The 19,439-nt window shown below is 49.9% G+C and overlaps 1 protein-coding gene across 2 annotated transcripts in view; it reads right to left on the reverse strand.

The window, feature by feature from the left end:
- The window catches only part of ANKRD11 (ankyrin repeat domain containing 11), a 187,363-nt gene that overhangs the window by 108,929 nt on the left and 58,995 nt on the right, over positions 1–19,439 (reverse strand). The gene's annotated exons all lie outside the window — the stretch shown is intronic.

A 19,439-nucleotide genomic window follows, 5' to 3' on the forward strand; every position in this document is an offset into this window, starting at 1 on the left:
ATTTTAGAAATTCAGACGGGGTTGGAGGGGGCATTAACTTCGCCCACCGGGCAGCCAGCTCTGAAATGAAGTGGAGCCCTCTCCCGTCCCCAGAACCATGTTTAGCGAGACGACCCGAACCATTTCTCAAACCAAAGTCTGCCTTCCTTGGGATGCAACAGGGATTCGAGCATGCAACGCAGCGGATCACCTGGCTAAAAGCAGTCGCCATATGCTTGGGGGAAAGGAGCACAGTGCGTCTGCCCCAGCTAGGACTGACCCCTATTTCTGGGGGGCTGCAAGGGTCCATTCGCAGTGCTACTGAAGGTTGCTATTAAAGCTGCCCTCTGGCCAGCACGTGCCAACCATCTGCTGGCTCGCCACCTGCCAGCCCCAGCCTCCTGCTCCTGCCGCACTTCACTTCCTGCCTCTGTTGTCCCCAAGTCGAACCAGCCACAGAAGATGTGAATTAGGCCGATTCCTAGATGAGCTTTCGTGCTTGAGGAACAGGAAGCACGGCGCACAGAAGGAGGGGCTCGTTCGGACCGGGGCACCTGACGGTAGCTCTTGGGGCCGGCCAGAAAAAGAAAAAGCGGCACAGACGTGCCCCAAGAGATTGCGTGAGCTGCCTGCCGTAGCACGAGCACTTCTGTTCTCATATGCTTCTAGAAACCCGGTTTCCTCCATGGTGAGTAATTCTACTTTCTAAGGGACGACTAAAATACCCAGCTTTCAGCATTGCTCATCTCAGTGCGGGTAAGTGAGGGGGTTATGGTTATGTACCTGGGCTGCTAAATTTCCATGATGAGCTTGCAAGGCTGGCTCTTGCACTAGACACGGTAAAGCACTAATAAAGCACAGCCTTCACTTATGAATTTCCCGTTTTCAGAGGTTTAACACTGGGGAAGGCAGGGGAGAAAAAAGCCCAACAAGCAGGATCAAAGAGTAATGAAATCATGAGCCTGGGAAAACCATTATCTTCGTCACCCGCGGTTTCTAGACACCCGCTGCATTGCCTCTCCCGTGGAGGAGGGTAAGAAGAGGTCCGTGCACTTTACTACCACGGCTCATCTTCCCCCGAATCTGTAAAGCTCGACAGATTCACGCACGAGCTGCCAGCGCGAGGCTTTCTCTGCAGAGCCGCGTTTTGCTACGTGCTTCGGCTTTTTCCTGCCTGTCTAAGAGGGGGCTGCTGAGCGAGAACGGCAAGGATTCGTCCCCAACCCGGGCACGATTCACCGCCTTTCCCGCGAAGCACCCCCACGGAGGCGCCGCGAACGCGCACCCGCAATACAGCACGGGCGCGACCGTGCCCCGGGAGCAAGGCCGGGCAGCGTTAAAACAGGAGCGCGCCATGTGCCCTCCGACAGACGCTGCTGACAGGAGGCAGGGCCGCGCTCAGAGCTGCTCAGGAAACCCAGATGAGAAGACCGACACGGACGACATAAGCCGTTCTATTTTTACCAGCCAATGGGACGCCGCGCCTGGCTGAGCAGAGGGCTGTTTCTCTTCTCGGCAAGCGCTAAACCCGGTTAGAAAGATTAATGTTCCCCTCTCAGCAGCACTATTTTCCTTGCACTAATATTCGGCACGAGGGAAAGGCCAGCGCACCCTCCCCCCGGGAGAGCGGCGCTTCGCCCCCGTGCCCGGGCGAGTCCTGGCCTCTCTGCCCAGACCAAAACGAGCTGGTTGCGACAGTGGGATTTTTTTCCGATGTGGATTAATGTCCATTAAGATCCGCAGAGAGACTCATCAGCTCACTCCACATACACAGGGGCTCGGAAAGATTTCCCAGCACTTACTGACTAAGCCCATCAATCAGAGCAACATCCACCCATGCCAACCAAGCCACTTCCCTGTGCCCGACCCGCTGCGATTGGCGTGCACACACGTTGCTGAGATAACCAAGCGGTCAGTCCCCTCCCGAGTACGCTTTGGGAACGAGCCGTCGGGTAGAAGAAACCTATTCAGATGCATTCTGCGCCGGCTTCCCCCGGGATCCACGCAGCGCGCTCCCACAAATATTTGGGCTACGGGATGAGGCCATACCACAAGAGCGCGTGCCAAGCTCTCTGGCAACAACCGGCCCTGCTTGCCACCTCTCGGTTTCGTCAGGCCTTGCCTTGCTTCCTGGCTCCGCTCCAGGTTTCCGTCTCCCAGAAGACGGCCCGCCTGCTTGGCCACGCTATGCCCCATGCCGCCTCCTTCCCGCCTCCCCACACCCACTTCTTTCCCCTTCTTTTCCAGAACAGCTTTCTTGAGCATTTTCCCCGATGAGGGCATTTCCTTTTCCTGCCCCATGACAAACCAATCAATCAACTCACCCGTCTTCCTATATGGTTCTCTTCCGCCCAAAATTAAACTATCCCGCCGCCCATCCCAATTCTCACACCCACTTCAACCATCCACACCCCAGGCTACGCACTACATACCTCCACTTCGCCAGAGGATGAAGCGACTGGCCATGACGTCCAGCTGACAGTGCAAATCTGTGCCCCAAGCCTGTGCTACAGGAGCGGCTGGCAATGGGGGATTCGACGGTGCCTTCTCCACCTGGCCCTGATGGTGTCTGATCTCACCAGCCCTCCGAGTCCCTCTGCCGATGCAAACTCCCTGTCCTTACCTTTGCAACCCTTCATCAAAACCCTTAACTCTCATTACCTCGCTGAGCTGCCTGGTGCAATGGACACGGGCCCTGAACTCCACCAACTTTCACTGCCCTCTCACCTCCCAAACTGAACTCTGACGGCGTGCGCACCGCCGAGTTAAAATGATGCCACCTTAAGTACCACCAGCACAGTTTTCAGTTCAACCTTCAGTACCACCAGCAAATTTTTGTCATATAAAGTAATTATAATAAACATTAACGCGTACCACTGACAGGCTGCCTGCATACCAGTGGTGGTACGCGCATCACAAATTGGGAACCACAGTCCTAGACCATAAACTCTTCGTGGCAGGGATCCTCCACGTTAGCACAGCACCCAGCACACCGTTCCTAAAGCTGACCGGGGCCCCTGGGTGCTATCACGATGCATTTGCTGCTATTGCTACAGGAGCCACCTGCTCCTCCTGAATGCTAGAGAGCTCTCAGCTACCGTCAAGGTGGTGGTGCCACCTCCATCATCCTATGCCTCCTGGGCTACGTCTCCGGGAGAAGTCAGGAGCTGTTCAAGCAGCTCCAGGGGCTCTAATGTAGGCAGGGGCCCGGTGCGCCTGTGTCACTGCTCAGACATTAAACCCATCAGAGCTCTGCCTACGCGATGCTGCCATGGGTGGAGCTGCACTCGGGGCCAATTCTAGGTGCCACGTAGGTAGTGCAGGTACCGATTTTCCCAGCGTAGGTAGACACGGCCCGGCCAGGTCTGAGCACTCCTGCACCTCTACGGCTGCTGCTCAGAGCTGCCACGTCATGCAAGGCTGTAAAAACTAACCAGATTCCCGTCGGCTTCGCGGCTGCCCACGGGGTCTGAAAAGCAAGCGGTGAGTACTAACAGAAACCTACTCGATTTTCTCACCCCGGCATCTTGGTAAAGCCGTGACCAGCAGCAGCAGCAGCAGCTGTCTGCAGGCTCCCAGCATCAAAACCCCCTCAAAGGGAGCAGTGGGGAATCATCCTCACCACGAGGGCTCGTTACACAAACTTGGTTTCTTTTTTTAAAAAGCAGACCAAGATCTGCAAGGTCGGGGCCCATGAATTTTCTCCCCCCTCTTTGTAGGCCTCCGAGAAGGCCGTGGCAAACAACCAGCGCAAGTTCCCGTGAACCGGCCAGACCCACTTTTGCCCGGGATTTATGAGAGCAGCAGATGCATTTTTAGACTCTTGTGGAGGGCTGACTCATGTCTCAAGTACACCCTGCAAACAGGAGGAGACACCGTGCCCGGAAAACTGCAGCAATCTTACAAAGCCTACATCACCCGGGTGCTACAAGGATGTGTGTTCATAAAGCACTTGGACAGCTTGGGTTCGACGACGTTACGCAAGTGCAGAGCAAAACGCACTCCGACTGCCGATGGCTGTTATGTTGTAATCGTTAACATGTTAGTTAAAAATCAACTTTCACAAATACCGGCTGGTTTCAGCAGTCTCTTAACCATGAAGGAGGCACCAGACCTCAGCGACTGTTCTGAGACCTGTTAGCAAAGATAGGAGGCCGGGTGAGCCAGGACGGCAGAACGAGCAGAGGGGAAGCTGGGGCTCCTGAAGGTGCTGAGTACCAGCACTTTAATTACTGAAAGTCCCAGCTTGTGGGTGGAAAATGGAGGCCAGGCCCAGTCCTGCAGGACTAGCAAGCAGGGCAATGGACGCCGGCACAATGAGCTTTTTCCGAGAGAGAGAGAGGTCAGATTGGTTTACAAGGATGAATGCGGAGGATAAGGCAGCACACGCTCGTGTGTGGGCCAGCACAGGCTGAGCAAGGCAGGAAGAAAAGCGTGAGCAAAGTGGAGGAAGGAGCGACTGCAGAATGCAATTACATAGGGCTGGAAGGCGTCTCCGCGGCCATCGAGCCCAGTCTCCAACTAGGGCAAGGAGCTAGTAGGATGTAGGTCAGACGCTGTCTTCAAAGGAAACAGTGAGCTTGGGGAGAGTGAAAGCCAGCAAAGACCGGAGGAGGTGGCTGACTGCACTCTTCGGTGGCAGTAGATTAGACCAGAGTGGCAGGAGGCAGAGAGATGAAGCTGGGTTTCAATGGGAAGGATGGAAAGAAAGCGTGGATTTGTTCCGAGAGATCCTAGACCGGGGCGCTGGGATAAAGAGGTGTCGGAGCAGACCACTGCAAGGCCAGAGGGTTGCTTGAGGTCGGAAGGGGAGGGACAAGACTGCTGATAAGATTGCCTATTACCCCAGACTGGTACAAACACTACGTGCCCTTCTCTAGGAGACTGACTACACACAGCACAGCTCCTGGCACTGATTACAGAGAAAATCAGGTGGTATCTGGTGTTAGCAAGACGTGGTCTGTCAACCAATAACTTTCTTAGACCTAAGTACAATGCCTTATAGACACCTCTGTCCAGAGCCCATTTTCTTTATGCACGAACTCATCGCATGGCCCATCGCTTGTTAGAAAGACACCAGCAGAGCTAGTCTGAAAGTTTTTTGGGTTTTTTCCTGATAATTTATTCTACAACATTAACTAACAGTTGGCAGGGGACCCAAGTCCACAGAAACCACAGAACTGCTGGGGCTGGAAAGGATCTCAAGACTTCGTGTAATCCCCGTCTGCCTGCGCCGTGGACGGAGGAGGAGAGACCCTCCATGACCCGTGCTGCATTAGCAGTATTCACAAGCTCCTTTAGACCTGAAGTTTTGTCTCCTGACTTACAAACATCATCTTTAAAGGGGGGAGAGAATCTTTATCTGATTTAAAACTGTTTACGAGCCAGCTAACTAGACACAAGGCTTGATGGTTTTGTACGATGCTCACCCGCTGCCTGAACCCCTTCCAGATGTTTCAGACCAAAAGATTTGCAAGCGTCTGAGAACAGACAGCACAACAGAGCTCTATAAAGCATATTGCCTTCACACTCCTCCCTGAAATCATAGGATCCTAGAAAATGAGGGCTGAAAGGACCTCAGGAGGTCACGTCTAGTCCAACCCCCTGCACTAAGCAGCACCAGCCCCAACTACATCATCCCAGCCAAGGCTTTGTCTAGCTAGGTCTTCAAAACCTCCAAGGATGGAGAGCCCACCACCTCTCTGGCTAACCTGTGCCAGTGCTTTACTACCCTCCTAATATTAGTTTTTCCTAATATCCAACCTAACCCTGCCTTGCAACAAACTCAGGTGCTCATTTTTTCGTTAACATCCTCCTACCTGCAACGCCTTCACCCCCCGACCCAAACTCGATGCAGTTTCATTACTCTGCAGATCCAGCTGAACTCCACTGTGGTAAGGCACTGGCTCAGTCCCACAACACTGATGCTTGCGACTGAGATGCGAGGGTGTCTCATTTTCAATTGAGTAATACCGGACATTTGAAAACCTCTCTCTTCCACCAGGCCTAAGGTCTCCCCCACACGTGACGTCTCCCTCCGAGGCTTAAACACCAGTGCAACACTCATGGAGACCCATGGCTGGCTCTCCGCCCGCTGGGCAAGCGAGACCCGGTCTGACCGCTGCTCGCTGCCGCTGCATGTCAGCGCTGCCTCCACGCGGCCGCAACACTGAATTCCTAGAGCGGAGGCCCGGGTGACTAAGAGCAGCAGTAAGCTGTATCTGCGCCACAAGCCTACTCCCACCCATCAACTCTATGAACTGTAGGCTTAATATACCAGACTCGTGGCCCGTGGTGGGTGGGGAGAGTCCTGCTGCAGGACCACAGCTGGAGGAAACCCAGAAACACTTCTGGTCCAGACGCCTGGGGTGGGCTGGTGAGACAGGGGACCTGGACATTTTCTTTCCCCTTACAAAGCATGAAACTCTACTGCCTGCCACAATACAAAGAATAACTCTCCCTCTAAACTTTTAATGGATAAAATTACCCTTGCCTTCCACGATAAGCAATGGGAAAAGAAAAGAGAACCCTATACACAGGGTACCGCCTCGCCCAAATCCTCAAAATGCCACACTGAACACCAATTTTAACCTGCAAATTTAAGCACCCGCTGCAAAACAAGCTCTCCGTGCCTCCCCTACCCTGGAAGCGTTATTACGGAGGGGGCTGGGTCATATCCCCGGGGAGGAAAGGCTCTCAGGGGATCGGGCACCGAATTCAAGGTAGGGCGAGATGCTGCAGGCAGAGCCAGGGCACGGGAGACAAGCAGCTGGACACTAAGTGAAGGACTCATGGTGAAGCAGGTTGGGAATCTGGGTAGAGACCACTACTGAAGCCACAGGACCGCAAGAGATGTGGAGGAGACCAGACCTGGAGTGCCGAGCAACCCCGTGGCACACACAGGCATCGGTGGAGCAGCAATCAGCTGACTCGCCCAGACAGGTAATTGTATTGTGTTTTTAAAGCAGGCAACAAATGAGCAACTTGCTCTTTAGGTGGATGCAAGGCTTGCAACCTACTATTCGGCTCCAGATTTCTCCTAACAAAGAGGCTCCAGGAAAGAGGCCAGGAGGTAAAAGGGGGAAATAAGCAGCTCGGCTGCTCTCCACCTCATTGTTTCCTCCAGAGCTTTGCCCCCTGCACAGCCGACCGGGCAGGAGAGGGGCTCATCCGCCAGCTCCTTGCAGAGCAAGAGGCACTGACAAGTACCCCCAGCCCTGCTCCATCCATATTAGCAACCCCGGCCTTTGGGAAAAGTGACTACGGCAAGTCTTGACAGACAACAGGCCCCTTATTGCTTTGGCCCTAGAAGACAAAGTCCATGGTCACTAAGCTGCTATTGCTTCCAGATACCAGAAGGCAAATACCACAACCAAGGGCTGTGCAAAATGCAAGGAAGGGAAGGGACCCACTGCAGGTGTACAGACACCCGACGTCACCTGCAACGAAGTCAGACTCCTCGTGTGCAGTAACTGCCCAAACCCACGGGGTGACACACCACCGGCGCCACGAGGGCAAGTGGCAGCAGTGGCGGGTCCCCCTGCCACGCACCTACTGGCTATAGGAAAAAAAAAAACACCCACACAAAACAGACCGAAAGGAACAGGGATGCAGAGATTTCTCCTGTAAATTATCCAGCTCCCCTTCAGGAGTCTACAGAAGTCATTCCCCCTCTCTGCATCTTGCACCTGCCACAAGCTCTTATTTCCACACCCTCGGCTCGCTAGCCCCACTTCCTTCCTCGGACAGGGAAATGCCCCTGGAAAGGCAAGGGCGGTCTTTTTCCAGCTGTGCATCCATCCCCGTGCCCCCTACTCCGCACCTGGTCTCTCTCACCCTCCCAGATGCAGACCGGGCTCGGTCTCACAGAGGGTGGCTGGGCATCACCATTTCCCTAGAGGTGCCAGCACCTGCAGAATGAGGCCCCGGCGTTGCTGATGTTGCAGCTGCCCACGGAGAAGCACCACTGCCTTGTGCTCACTCGGTAACTTAAAAGGTGCAAGTACCTGGAGGACTCCTGCTGAAACCACATATGCTGGGGGGATGGGATTATATCCTTGTATATATAGTTGTACATTATATTCTTTATATTTCTCCAAGTCGAAATCTGAAAGAAAGTTTAATTATACTCTTATATTTATTTATTCTTCTTCTTCTCTTCATTTTAACACTTGCCATGGTGCGATGTATGGGAACCAAGACGACTTGATCTTGGTAAAAAAAGCATAATTTACACAGCAAATTTGGTGAAAAAAAAAATATTTTGCATATACAGGTAATACAGGCAGCTTCAGCTGTTAATTTGAATGTTAGGATATTTTATACATAAAACTCAAAGACGTTCAAGTTTAAATGCGTCTGCCTCCTTCGAAGCAGGCTATGGAAATATATGCGCTTGCAGAAAGCGGCACAAAAAATGTCAAGAGTTACCGTCGTGCACTCTGCACAGATCGTGATACGCAAGTTGATTCTATTGATCTTCTTAGTTTTTAATTCCAAAATGGAGCTGCAGCTCTATCTATTAAGATTATATATGCTTACTCTACATGATTTACATTATTTGAATCTCTTAATGATATTAAGACTTCCCATCCCCACCCAAAGCATAAGCAGTCATCCTGCCTCGAGGAGGACTAGTTACAGATGAGGCTCCACAGCAGAGTCACAAAGCGTCTATGGGAAAGCAAACTCCCCGTAGACATTTTCAGCCCAAAATAAAACGCGAGTCGTGCGGAAAAAACAACCCCAGAATCGTATCTGCAAACGCTCTCTTCCCTAACGCAAATTTGACCTTCTGTGCTATTTTTTATGTCAGATCTCATCCCTGCCCAAACACCGCGTGCCATTAGTATTCCCACTGAAACATGGAAAACCTATTTTGTCCAAGACAAAATCCTCATAGCACACGGATGCCTAAAGGTTTCTCCTCCAACGACAGGTATTGATGTCACTTGAGATCGAGGCTAGAGAAGGAAGAGATGAGTGACAGACTAAAACCTGGCTGCATCAGAGCCCAAGGAGAAGGCAGCTCTTGCCTAGGAGGGAAAAAAGGCATCCTGCAAGCAATTTCCATTCCCATCTCCTCTCATCCCACATGGGAACTCCATCGGACAGCGCTGAATTATGCCTCGGCGAAGGCCCCGCCACTCCTCCCCTTCCTCCCTCCTGCGAACTCCACACACAAGGGGACATTGTCCCGTCTGAATGCCAAGCAGTTCTGTGAAAGTCGAGGCTGTAAAGTGCGTGGGACAGGTGCAAGGAAGCTTAGCAAGTCTGCGCATAGCCCTGATCCAATTAGAGCGCACATTCATGTCTAGCGAGAATACCCACCGAGTGCCAAGACCCGTCTTAGGAAGAGCAGCGCAGAGAGACTTTGGCCATCCCAAGTTCAGTCCAAAAATGGTCCAGTTTTCGTCTGAAATTTCATTTTCCAGAAAGGAAAAAAACCGGCGGCACTGAAGAGCGGTGCTCAGATGTACAACAGAGACCTAAACAGGATGTGGATGCTTCTCCCAACTGCTGGAGTAAGAAATGCTGCTATTTCAGCGACTGCAACTGCCGAAGCTGTGGCTCCATTTGAAAATGCTCCCCTCCAAGGTATTTGTAAGGATAAAAGAAAAAGCACAACTAATTGCCTGCATGTGTCCCTAAAGATCCTACAGCAGCAACAAGCGCTACACAACCAGCAGCCAGTTGCATCCGCCAGCCTACAGGTCAGATTTTAGACCGTTCCCAATCAGACTAAGCTAACAGAGGAGGAGACCCCTCCGTACTTCGGTGGCTTCAGGGGTCTTCTATTTCCAGACACCTTAGAAGGTTCAAGTTTGATTTTAAAGCATGCACCAAGTGGATCATTTAACCCAGTATTAAGCACATGGGGCCCTTGCAAAATGCACCTGGAACTTAATAACCTCAGGGTCTTTAAAGAGCCCTTTTAACGAGCTCTGCATTCCTGCCTGAACTCCTTGCACACTGGCCTCCTCTTGAGAGCTCAGCAACATCCACCTCCGGGTTTACTGAGCACAAATTCAGGGTGAAGGGAATACCCAAGCCAATTTATTACCTAATGACTTCCACTGAGATTTCAGAGAAGTCTGAGTCTCCAACTAATGCAGAGATATGGCCTGGGAGGAATAAGCTGCAGGGTGCAAAGCCTCATCAAACTAAGTGGCCTGGCTGCTTGGGTCAGAGACCCATGGTGTGCGCAGCAGGCTGCACCGCTCCACGCTCAGGTGCCTCCGGTTCTCCTGGAAATATGTTGTGGGCAGCTGCCAGGATGCTGCTCCGAAACCTCGTTCAAAAACTAACCCAAGGAACTGGGACAGTGAAGGAAAGGGAAGTTCCCCAAACAAATAATGTTTTTCTAGCATCAGACCTCTGTAATGCGAAAAGCACTGATCAGAGACATGCTGCCACCGAGACCGCTCGGTGAACTTTAAACTATGACAAATTAATGAAAAAAAACACCTGAAGTCAACAGTTTTCCCCATGGGCATTATAAAGCCACAAAATCCTGCTGCACAACACCGTTGTGCTGCAGGAAAAATATTTTGCCTCCAATCAGTATCTCTTCAAATGGCCAGCCTCCGAGAGCGAGGCTCTTCAACAAGGGGCCGTCGCTGGTGCCAGCGAGCGAGGAAAACCACCGCAAATTCGACTGCTTAAAGGAAGGCTCAGACGCTGGCCTCAGCGCAAAGAGAAGCAAGATGCTGATCGTTAGCCACGGCCTCGTCAGCACATACAGCGGGAGGATAGGTAGAGCTGAGTCTGCTCTTGCTGATTAAGTCAGGGAGAAGCTGTTCTGCCTTAAAAAACAATGCAAAACCCCCCAGCGCCACTGCCAGATGTGAAAAGAAATTCCCCAAATGGAGTTTCCTGGACAGAACAGGAAGAGAGGCCATGGCTGTCTCGCTCTTGTTCACGCCCGAGTCAATTCTCTTCCACATCAAAACGTTCAAGTAGCTTCAGTTTAGATTTACAGGCGACGCCGCCCTCCCGCCCGGCCCCCCGAGAACAGAACCATCGGCTCCGTTTCGGGGCGTTTGGACAGTTCCTGCGCCCGGCCAGCGAACGCACGTCTACAGAGACGTGGAGCTAAATGGCACGGCAAGGTTTAGAGTTTTTCTTTTGGGTTTTTTTTAATTCAAATGCAAACAAGGGCTGTGCTTCTGACTGTGCCTCACTCAGGCAATCTACTTAATTGGAATGAATAGAAGCTCAGTTGGCAAGCGGCCACCTCGGATGCCTTTCTTAGAGCTTCTTCCAGCTTCTCCTCCAGGGAGTCTGTATGGATAATGCCTTCTAGTAGAGGCAAAAAAAAATTTAAAAAAAAAATTCAGAGCAAACACCCAAGGCTGCCTGCTCCTATTTGAGTAATTTGTGGAACTTAGCAAAATGTTTAGAGACGAGCGCCCCGAGTCTGGTTTTATTAAGCAAGTAGCTACCTCCGCACCAGCCGGGGAGGGAGATTTTTGTAGCACTTCATATCCCCTCTGCATGGGGGCGGGGAATAAATAAATAAATGGCATTAAGAAGCGATGTCCCTGGACGGGTAAGGTTGCACGGCTAAGCAATGCAACAGCCAGGAAATACCAAAGATAAAACTAGGTGCATAATCCCTGTGTTTATGCATTATGGTAATCTAATTAGACGATCACATTACTATTTCTCAAGTCATTTTTCTACCATCTCAAATATATCTCTGCAGCATCCTGTGACTTATTTGCATTCTTCTCTCTCGCACTGCTTTTACTATAATAAGGGTCCAGCGAGTCTGACAGAAATACAGTCAATTCTCTCCTGTGGTTTATTTAACAAAATTATTTTGTCACCACCCTTTCCTCCGCAGCCACTGGCACGGTGCTTGCTAGATGCAATTCCTGGATTAGCTGACTGAGAAGAAGATCTCTGCTCTGAATGTTGTGTGACACATATATGGCCAACAAATTTATATTATTAGGAACTACTGGAGGGCTATACCAGTGCCTAGGTTACATGTAATCTAAAGCAGACTGGGTAAATGCACTGTGTACGAGTCCTATGAAAGACCGACTAGCGCAGGGTATTTCAAGGTGCTGCATGCCTCAGTCTGTAGAAATACAATCCTGTATTTTAATAAGGTGCTCATAAAATTAAAAAACTAATGCGATACACGTGCAAAGGAGACCGCTACGGTTGTGTGCAACCTTACCTCCAGCATTTCTGGAACTGCTGACCTGCACGTTTCGCGTGAAAAGAATATTTATTTCTTGAAAAGAAGTTGGCAGGGCAGGACGACAGCCTACTTCTCCAGACACTATATGACACTGTCCTATGAAATGATGATACGGCACCTGATACACAGCATCATGCACCTGCTGCCTACGAAAGCTTCTGCCCGATACGAAGCTGCAGCATCTGATGCATATCAGACACAAGCTTTCGGAGGCAGCAGCTGCATGATGCTATGCATCGGATGCTGTATCTTCATAAAGCTCACGTCTCTCCGTTATGAAGATGCAGCATGTGACATACAGCATCATACAGCTGCTGCCTATGAAAGCTTATGCCCAATATGAAGATACAGCATCTGAGATATAGCATCATAGCGCTGCTCTCTGAAGTGCCACCCTACCCTGCCTTCTGCCTGACTTCAGACTTATGGCAAGAGAGGGTGTATGCAGTGCCACAGCTGGACTTCCACCATCTGAGCCCATCTGCCCTGACTGCTAGCAGAAACTCTCCCACGTGTTATAGGAAGACCACAGCTCCTCTAGACACAGCCCTCGAAATCGCCGGCAGGCCTGCACGCGCACGCCCAGCCGCCCGCTGCTGACGCCCAAGCTGCTGAAACTCGTTTGCTCGGGCTCTCCCAGAAGGTCCACGTTCAGGAAGAGACCAAACATCGAAAGATTTCAACTCAAAACCTGAAAAACATTGAACTCCCAAGAAGAGAGGCGTCCAAGCAGGTCAACGCCAGTGCTTGCCAAGAATGGTTTTCCACTCCCTGCCGGCTGGGTACATCGTGCACTCGCCACACCCAACATCCTGGGTGCCCCGGCTCGGGCCCGAGAGAGTGACAGACAACAACGCCGCTCCCTCAAAGGAGCAAAACCAGCATCGCTGCCTCTGGGTTACTTGGAGTCCTGCCACCGCCTCTATTCAAATGAAAACCACTTCTCAGAAGAGATACCTGAAGCACGGCTCCCACGGCGCTGCGCGCACAAGCGCAAGCAGCTGGGAACAGTCCTCCTCGTCTCAACACCATTGCCACACCAGAGAGAGATCGCTCCCAACTCCCAACAAACCTTCAGACCGAGCCAACCTGGCTTTTCTGCAAATGGGTTTAGGCAGCTCACCGAACGGTTTGGCTCTTCCCCCCACGATCCGACTGGGCTGCGTTAGGACTGAATTTTTCATAGCCAAAAAGCAAGCTTTCCTCCGTGAAAGGTTGCCCACACTTATCCCCTAAACACCATGCTTGGAAGCATCCAGACTCTCTATCCCCGTAGAGCTCCCTCCCAGGGAGAGGAGCCACCCGAGAACTTGTTGGTCGAGTTGCTTTGTAAAGGCTTCAGTTCATCCTCTTTGAAAATTCCTCAAAGATTTTACAAGTCATTTTCTTTAAAGAAAGAAACCCCCCCCCCCCCCCCCAAATCTGCTCGTTTTAAACATTTTGTTGGAAACTGTCAAGCCCTGCTAATGGCCCTTGTCAATAAGGGGGAACAAATCCCGTTCCCATTGGATAACGCAGCTAACACTCAGAGAACAAACAGGCATGACTGCTTGCAAGGAGACATGTTAGGCATTTCACTTCGAGAACATACTGAAGTACTTGTCTCCAAGCTGCTTTTCATTTTTTCCCTATTGCTGAAGCTGGAAATTAACAGTTTCCCTTCTGATTATTTGCATTCAAACAGCCTTACGGGTCCAGAAAGCTCAACAGCCACAATTTCACTTTTTTTTTTTAAGCCAGCAAACCTCACAGTGGAGCCCAGAGACAATACTCTTGCTCTGACTGCCCAGTTGGCACCTCTAGCACATGCCTGGCATACCAAAAACTTCCAGCGGCCTGCTTGTCTGCCAGGGAGGATGGTCTTGCTGCTCTTCTGATAGCTGCAGCTAGCAAACTTGTTTCTGCAGTCCTAGGCCTGTGCAAAAGCAGACAGAGGAAGAGGGGGAAACGTCTCGTACGTGCAGGGCCCAGTCTTCCCACGCAACTCCAGAATCGATGCGATGAGTGCACAGACGGGAACTCAGGCCCTAAAAACGGGGCTTGCTTCCTGGTTTCTGCAAGTGCATCAGCAGTAGCGTCAGCTCTTTTACCAAATGCCGCTTCCCAGGTAGCAGCACAGCACAGCACAGCACAGCACAGCACAGCACGCAGCATTGGGTCTGCACGGCCGCTGCTTCTTTGTGGAAGTGGGGGATTGCTAAACCATTTCAAAATCCTCACCTTCCCCACAGCTAGGAGAGAGACACGGCCTAGCAACAACTTCAAATAAGCAACAGACTAGGTTACTAAACTCGGTTTATTGGAACGAGAAGGATTTCAAATTCAAACTTTTCCCTTGGCACCTCATTTTGTTCCTGCAGTTGACCTGGACAATGCAGACCGGCTGGGCTACTTCTCTTCCTCGTTCTGAGATGCCAGCATAGCGCCACGCTCTTTCCGTGGCAAACCCCGCAGGAGGGCACGGTTGCTTGTCTGGAACATTTTCAAACAAAGTTATATTTTTGGACCACCTCCGACCCAAATGACCTTTAAAAGCAGCACTACTTCTGAATATGAATGTTGGGTAATCCAAAGCATTTTTTTTAAAATACAAGAAGTGTATGTCTACCTCCATCATCACAGCTAGGTTTTGATTTTACTGTTTAAGCCGTGTTTGGATTTCAGAAGCCCACAGCGGGCAATGCCCCACCGCCAGCCTGGCAGCAAGGTAGCGCTTCCAGGACTCCTCGTGAGGGACGTGCAGATTGAAGGTCGACTCTCTGCGGTGGAGATCAGCCTGCGAGGAGGTAGCCTAGCAATCACGCTCCGATTTGAGAGCAGAAGGTTGGAAACGCCATGTTATCAGTGTGTGGAGACACTGTGGGGGAGTGGGAAGGATTTCTTTTTTAAATATATGTAAAAACAATGCGAGGTGTGAAGCATGCTGGACCACGCTAACACAGCCGCTCCGAGGCAGCACGAGCTTTAGTATCAATTTTAACCAATGGCAGGTTTGTGTGTGTGTTGGTTTTGCTTTTTTAGTCAGATTTCTAAGAAATCCGGATGAACTTAAACACAGCTCAAGCCTTCTTTTTAAGTCAAAATTTCACATTCATCATGGCACAAACCGAGTACCAATTTATCATCTTTTTATGGTAAATAAGTGAAACCTGCTGTCGGAATAGGAACACCAACATTTAAATACTCCTGTTTGAGAGCTATCATGCAATTATAGCACAAAACTTGCCACCTCTTAATTTATGCAGGGACTTTTGAAATAATGGAGGTGGAGAAAAGGTAGATACAGGAGCTATGGAAACAAGCCCTCTGATCTGCATGTCGTTCCCTTGGAATACCCGCTGGAAATTAAAGCATTTTAATCTTCAGAGAAACCCAGGGAATAGGCTACACCTCCAGCAAGACTTCCATTCATTTTTTATTGCACGCGAGCACTGCTGAAAACATCCTTCCCATAGTCTGCAAACCACAGCCCAGGCCCGGCCGGGAGACGCCGTCTCGAGGCAGCGAGCGTGGTGATTATAGCAAGAGTTCTCACTTTTCCACAGAGCGAACCACGTCTAGAAGGATGTTTTGTGGACTCCCGTCATCCCATCCTCTTCCGTCTGTGACTGCACGAAACCCTCTATGGCAAATACTCCAATTCATTACGTGGCAAAGCAACATTAGGAAGGCATCCAGCTTTTTTTTTTCTTTAGCCATTTCACTATCATTATCACCTAGAAACAAGTGCTCGCTCGCGCAGCTCTCTGAAGAGCACGTGAGGGTGGTTTTGGGGCCGTGACACAGGAAGCACTGAACTCGTAGGTCCAAGATTCATGGCCTATGTTGACCCAAGACAACAGGCAACAAAAACCAATACCTGTTTCGTGAGTCATCACAGCAGGTCGCGAGGACTATCTGCCTTTTGCGTTAAGCGGTGAAAGTCTGACGGACGTGGCACTGAACCAAGCCGTTATTTTGCAGAGCTGGCGAGCGGCTTGTTTACCAGAGTCAGTTATTCTAAACCCAAATCGGTCCAGTTTGCAAGTAAACACTGTGTGGGGGTTTTTTGGGTTTTTTGTTTCGGAGGCTGGAAACTCCAGCTGTGATCAGCTGTCCTGACTCAAGAAGCTGCCACTAACAACGCTGAGAAGCTGTGCTGCTCTTTGCTAGCACAAAGATGTAGGCTGCCTACATCTTACAACTTGGTATCAGCTGGAGGATTACCAGCAGAGAGGATACCCAGCTTAGCTCCCAGATGTGGGGACTGCAGGGCTAACGAGAATTATAGCTACCAGAAACAAAGCAGGCAGCATAATATACAAGGGAGCCGGTCCCTTCAGATGGTGCATTTCATCTGGCCCCAACTCGTTTCTCATTTACAATTCAGGCAGAGCTGCAAGAAATGGATAGGTAAGGAGGGAGCCAGACGATTCAGCGGACTGGCTGACAACATTTTGCACCTCTAAATGTCTTGACCTTTGGACAGCCCACAAGTTCCCAAGATTTTCCATTGTGGACCCCATCTCTGGCATGCCAGATCCCTTGCTCAGGCCCAACATGCCTACAGCAGCTGCCAATTCACATAGCATGCATTACGGTCTGCAGCGGGATGTTTCATGTCTGCGGAGCATGAATCACCTTCTACTTGCACTCTTCTTTGCCACTGCCCTCCCCATCTGCTCTGTTCCTCTCCTCCTGGCACACACATCTCCAAGGCCCGGTCCCGTTCTCCTCTCCCCTCACACACATTTCTCAGGGCACGTCTATAATGTAAGCAAGGCACGTATTCTGTAACTGGACTTGGCCGATCCAAGTTAGCTACATCCGTCGGGGAAACAGCAGCAAAGACACGGCAATCTGAGGGAGTAGCTCCAAGTCGACTCAAGCATCTCCTACAGACACTAACCTGCCTGAGTTGTTGAATCAAGCTACAGCCCAAGTTGCCCCATCTTCACTACTATTTTAACCCAAGCAGATAATCATGGTGATTTTATAACCCAACAGAACTGATGCATTTTGAGTAGGACAGACACATTTTGGATCATCTGACCCTGGGCACATCTACACATGCGTTAACATGCCATAATTACTGCACATTAAATTTAGTACTGTAATAACAGATACCAAATACGTGGTAAATTGGTGCTACTGCACAGTAGCACCAGCATGTGGTTTGTAAGTGATGCCAATATGCAGCAGACTAATTCTACTGCGCATTAGCACGGCTTTTGCTGTGACACATTAACGTGCAGTAAATTAGTCTACTGCACTTTCTGCATCTTGCGTAGATGCACCCTGGCCCCTAACAAATCCTGAATACTACAAAGTGGGTGTGCTGACCAGTCTCTGTGACGGAGGGAGGGAGGACTAATACCATAAGTCTGGTTTGGTACTGGGAGCTGAAAATGTGCATTCTTGTCCCAACCTGCCACCAACTTCCTCGTGGAAGTCTGGAAGAAACAGTGGCCTTTCCAGGCTTCTTGAGATTTCCAGGCTTCTCTAGATTGCCGATTTCCATCATGATCAGAATCTTCTAGCAAGCCAGAAACCTCAATTTAAATAACCAATTAATAGTCTTTTTCATTTTTGCTTCAGCAGGTTTCCCGCAGAGAGAGACTCACCCTTATTGGCTGATAAAAGGATTCAACCGCGCTTGTTTTCAACAAATTACAGCTTTTGCACTAAATTTGGAACAGCCTGATAACCAGGAGGATGCATTCTATCTAGACATATTTATTACAGCAATTATATCAGTTAACAAAAATTCATTAAAAAAAATCTTAATTTTTCCTTTATTATATAGCGAAATGCATTCACCATTTTCCAAGTCAATTTCTCCTTAAAACTTTGCTTTCAGATGGAAATTGGAATTCAATTAAAAATGTACAAAAACAGCTTTTTAAAATTATCAGTGAAATACAAATATTTACATATGCCAAATTCATTACAAGGAAAAAGGCAGGTATATCAAAACATTTGCATTTAAAATGGATTTATTAAAGAAAATATTCATTGTAGTTACTGAACCAACAGGTTGGTTTTTTGGTCACCAAAGGCCAGGTTTTTCAAAGGTATTTAGTACCCAAGGATTTTCAACCGTGCCTGTGAAGGTTAGGTTAATGCCATTTGCTGAAGTGGAAATTAATGGGAGCTAAACAATTAACATGCTCAAGAACGGCTGAAAGCGTCACCAGACACTATCTGAATCCTTAGATTCCTAAAGGCTTCTGACAGTCTGGCTCCACGGCTCACAGAGTTTGAGACTCAGCAGACCTCATCCTCCGTCACCTGACTTTTCTTGGTGGAAAATAAAAAATTTCCCACTTTTAAAACTACGATTTGCTTTCTCATCTTGAAACCAACTAGTCCAATGAAGAAGTTAGTCTCTGCACCTCCTAGCCAGACTGAAACCTCAACTACTTTAAGGCAAAAGTTTTCGTGCACAACAGGTGATACCACCATTGGGGGCAGGGGGGATAACTGCATTTTAGCATTTGCTCTAAAAGGCTGAAAATATTGGTATGTAATGCTTTGTATGAAACTGTGACATTTATAAAGCTTGAACTGACCTCCCCACTAAAAGGTATTTTCTACCCAACTCTGTACAATAAAAAACCTGTACAATATTAACTCTTGGCAATTTCAGGAGGATTGGTTGAATAAATATTTTAACTTCTAAATATTTTAACAAGTTTAGGCCTTACTTCTAGGTTGTCAACAGAGGCACAGAAAGCTCTTCCAGTGCCCGGGGCAAAGGTGGTGGTGATCTCTGGGGTGGAGGGAGGGGAAGAGGTTGATGCTGACCACTGGGAAGCAGGGCGGGGTGGGGGAAAGCAGGCTTCCCTGCCCGACTCCCCTCCCTCAGGCACCAGCTGCTACTGGAGCAGCGCAGGCTTGGGCTGCCGGCCCAAAGGGGGGCAATGCAGATTCCCCAGGGGCCATTACCCCATTCACTCTCCCCTGACCGGGTGCAGGCGGTGCCTGCCACAGCGAGGCCACGCTGGGGAGAGGGCATCCTTCAACCCCCTTGCCTTGCCCCCCCCAGATGCACAACGGAGCATGGGGCTGCACCCGCCCAGCTCCAACCTGCCACAGCAAAGACTCCTGGGGAAGGGAGTCATACCCCCTTATGCTACCGGCTCTTAATTGCAAACAAATAAATACAGCTTTTGGGGAAAATATTTTGAAGTTAAAAACCCAATTCTTTTTCTTCTTTAAAAAAAAAAAAAATCTTTAGTTTCACTGTATTTGCTTGGCTATCGAG

Source organism: Alligator mississippiensis, chromosome 10 (genome assembly GCF_030867095.1).
Source record: "Alligator mississippiensis isolate rAllMis1 chromosome 10, rAllMis1, whole genome shotgun sequence".
Lineage (NCBI taxonomy): Eukaryota > Metazoa > Chordata > Crocodylia > Alligatoridae > Alligator > Alligator mississippiensis.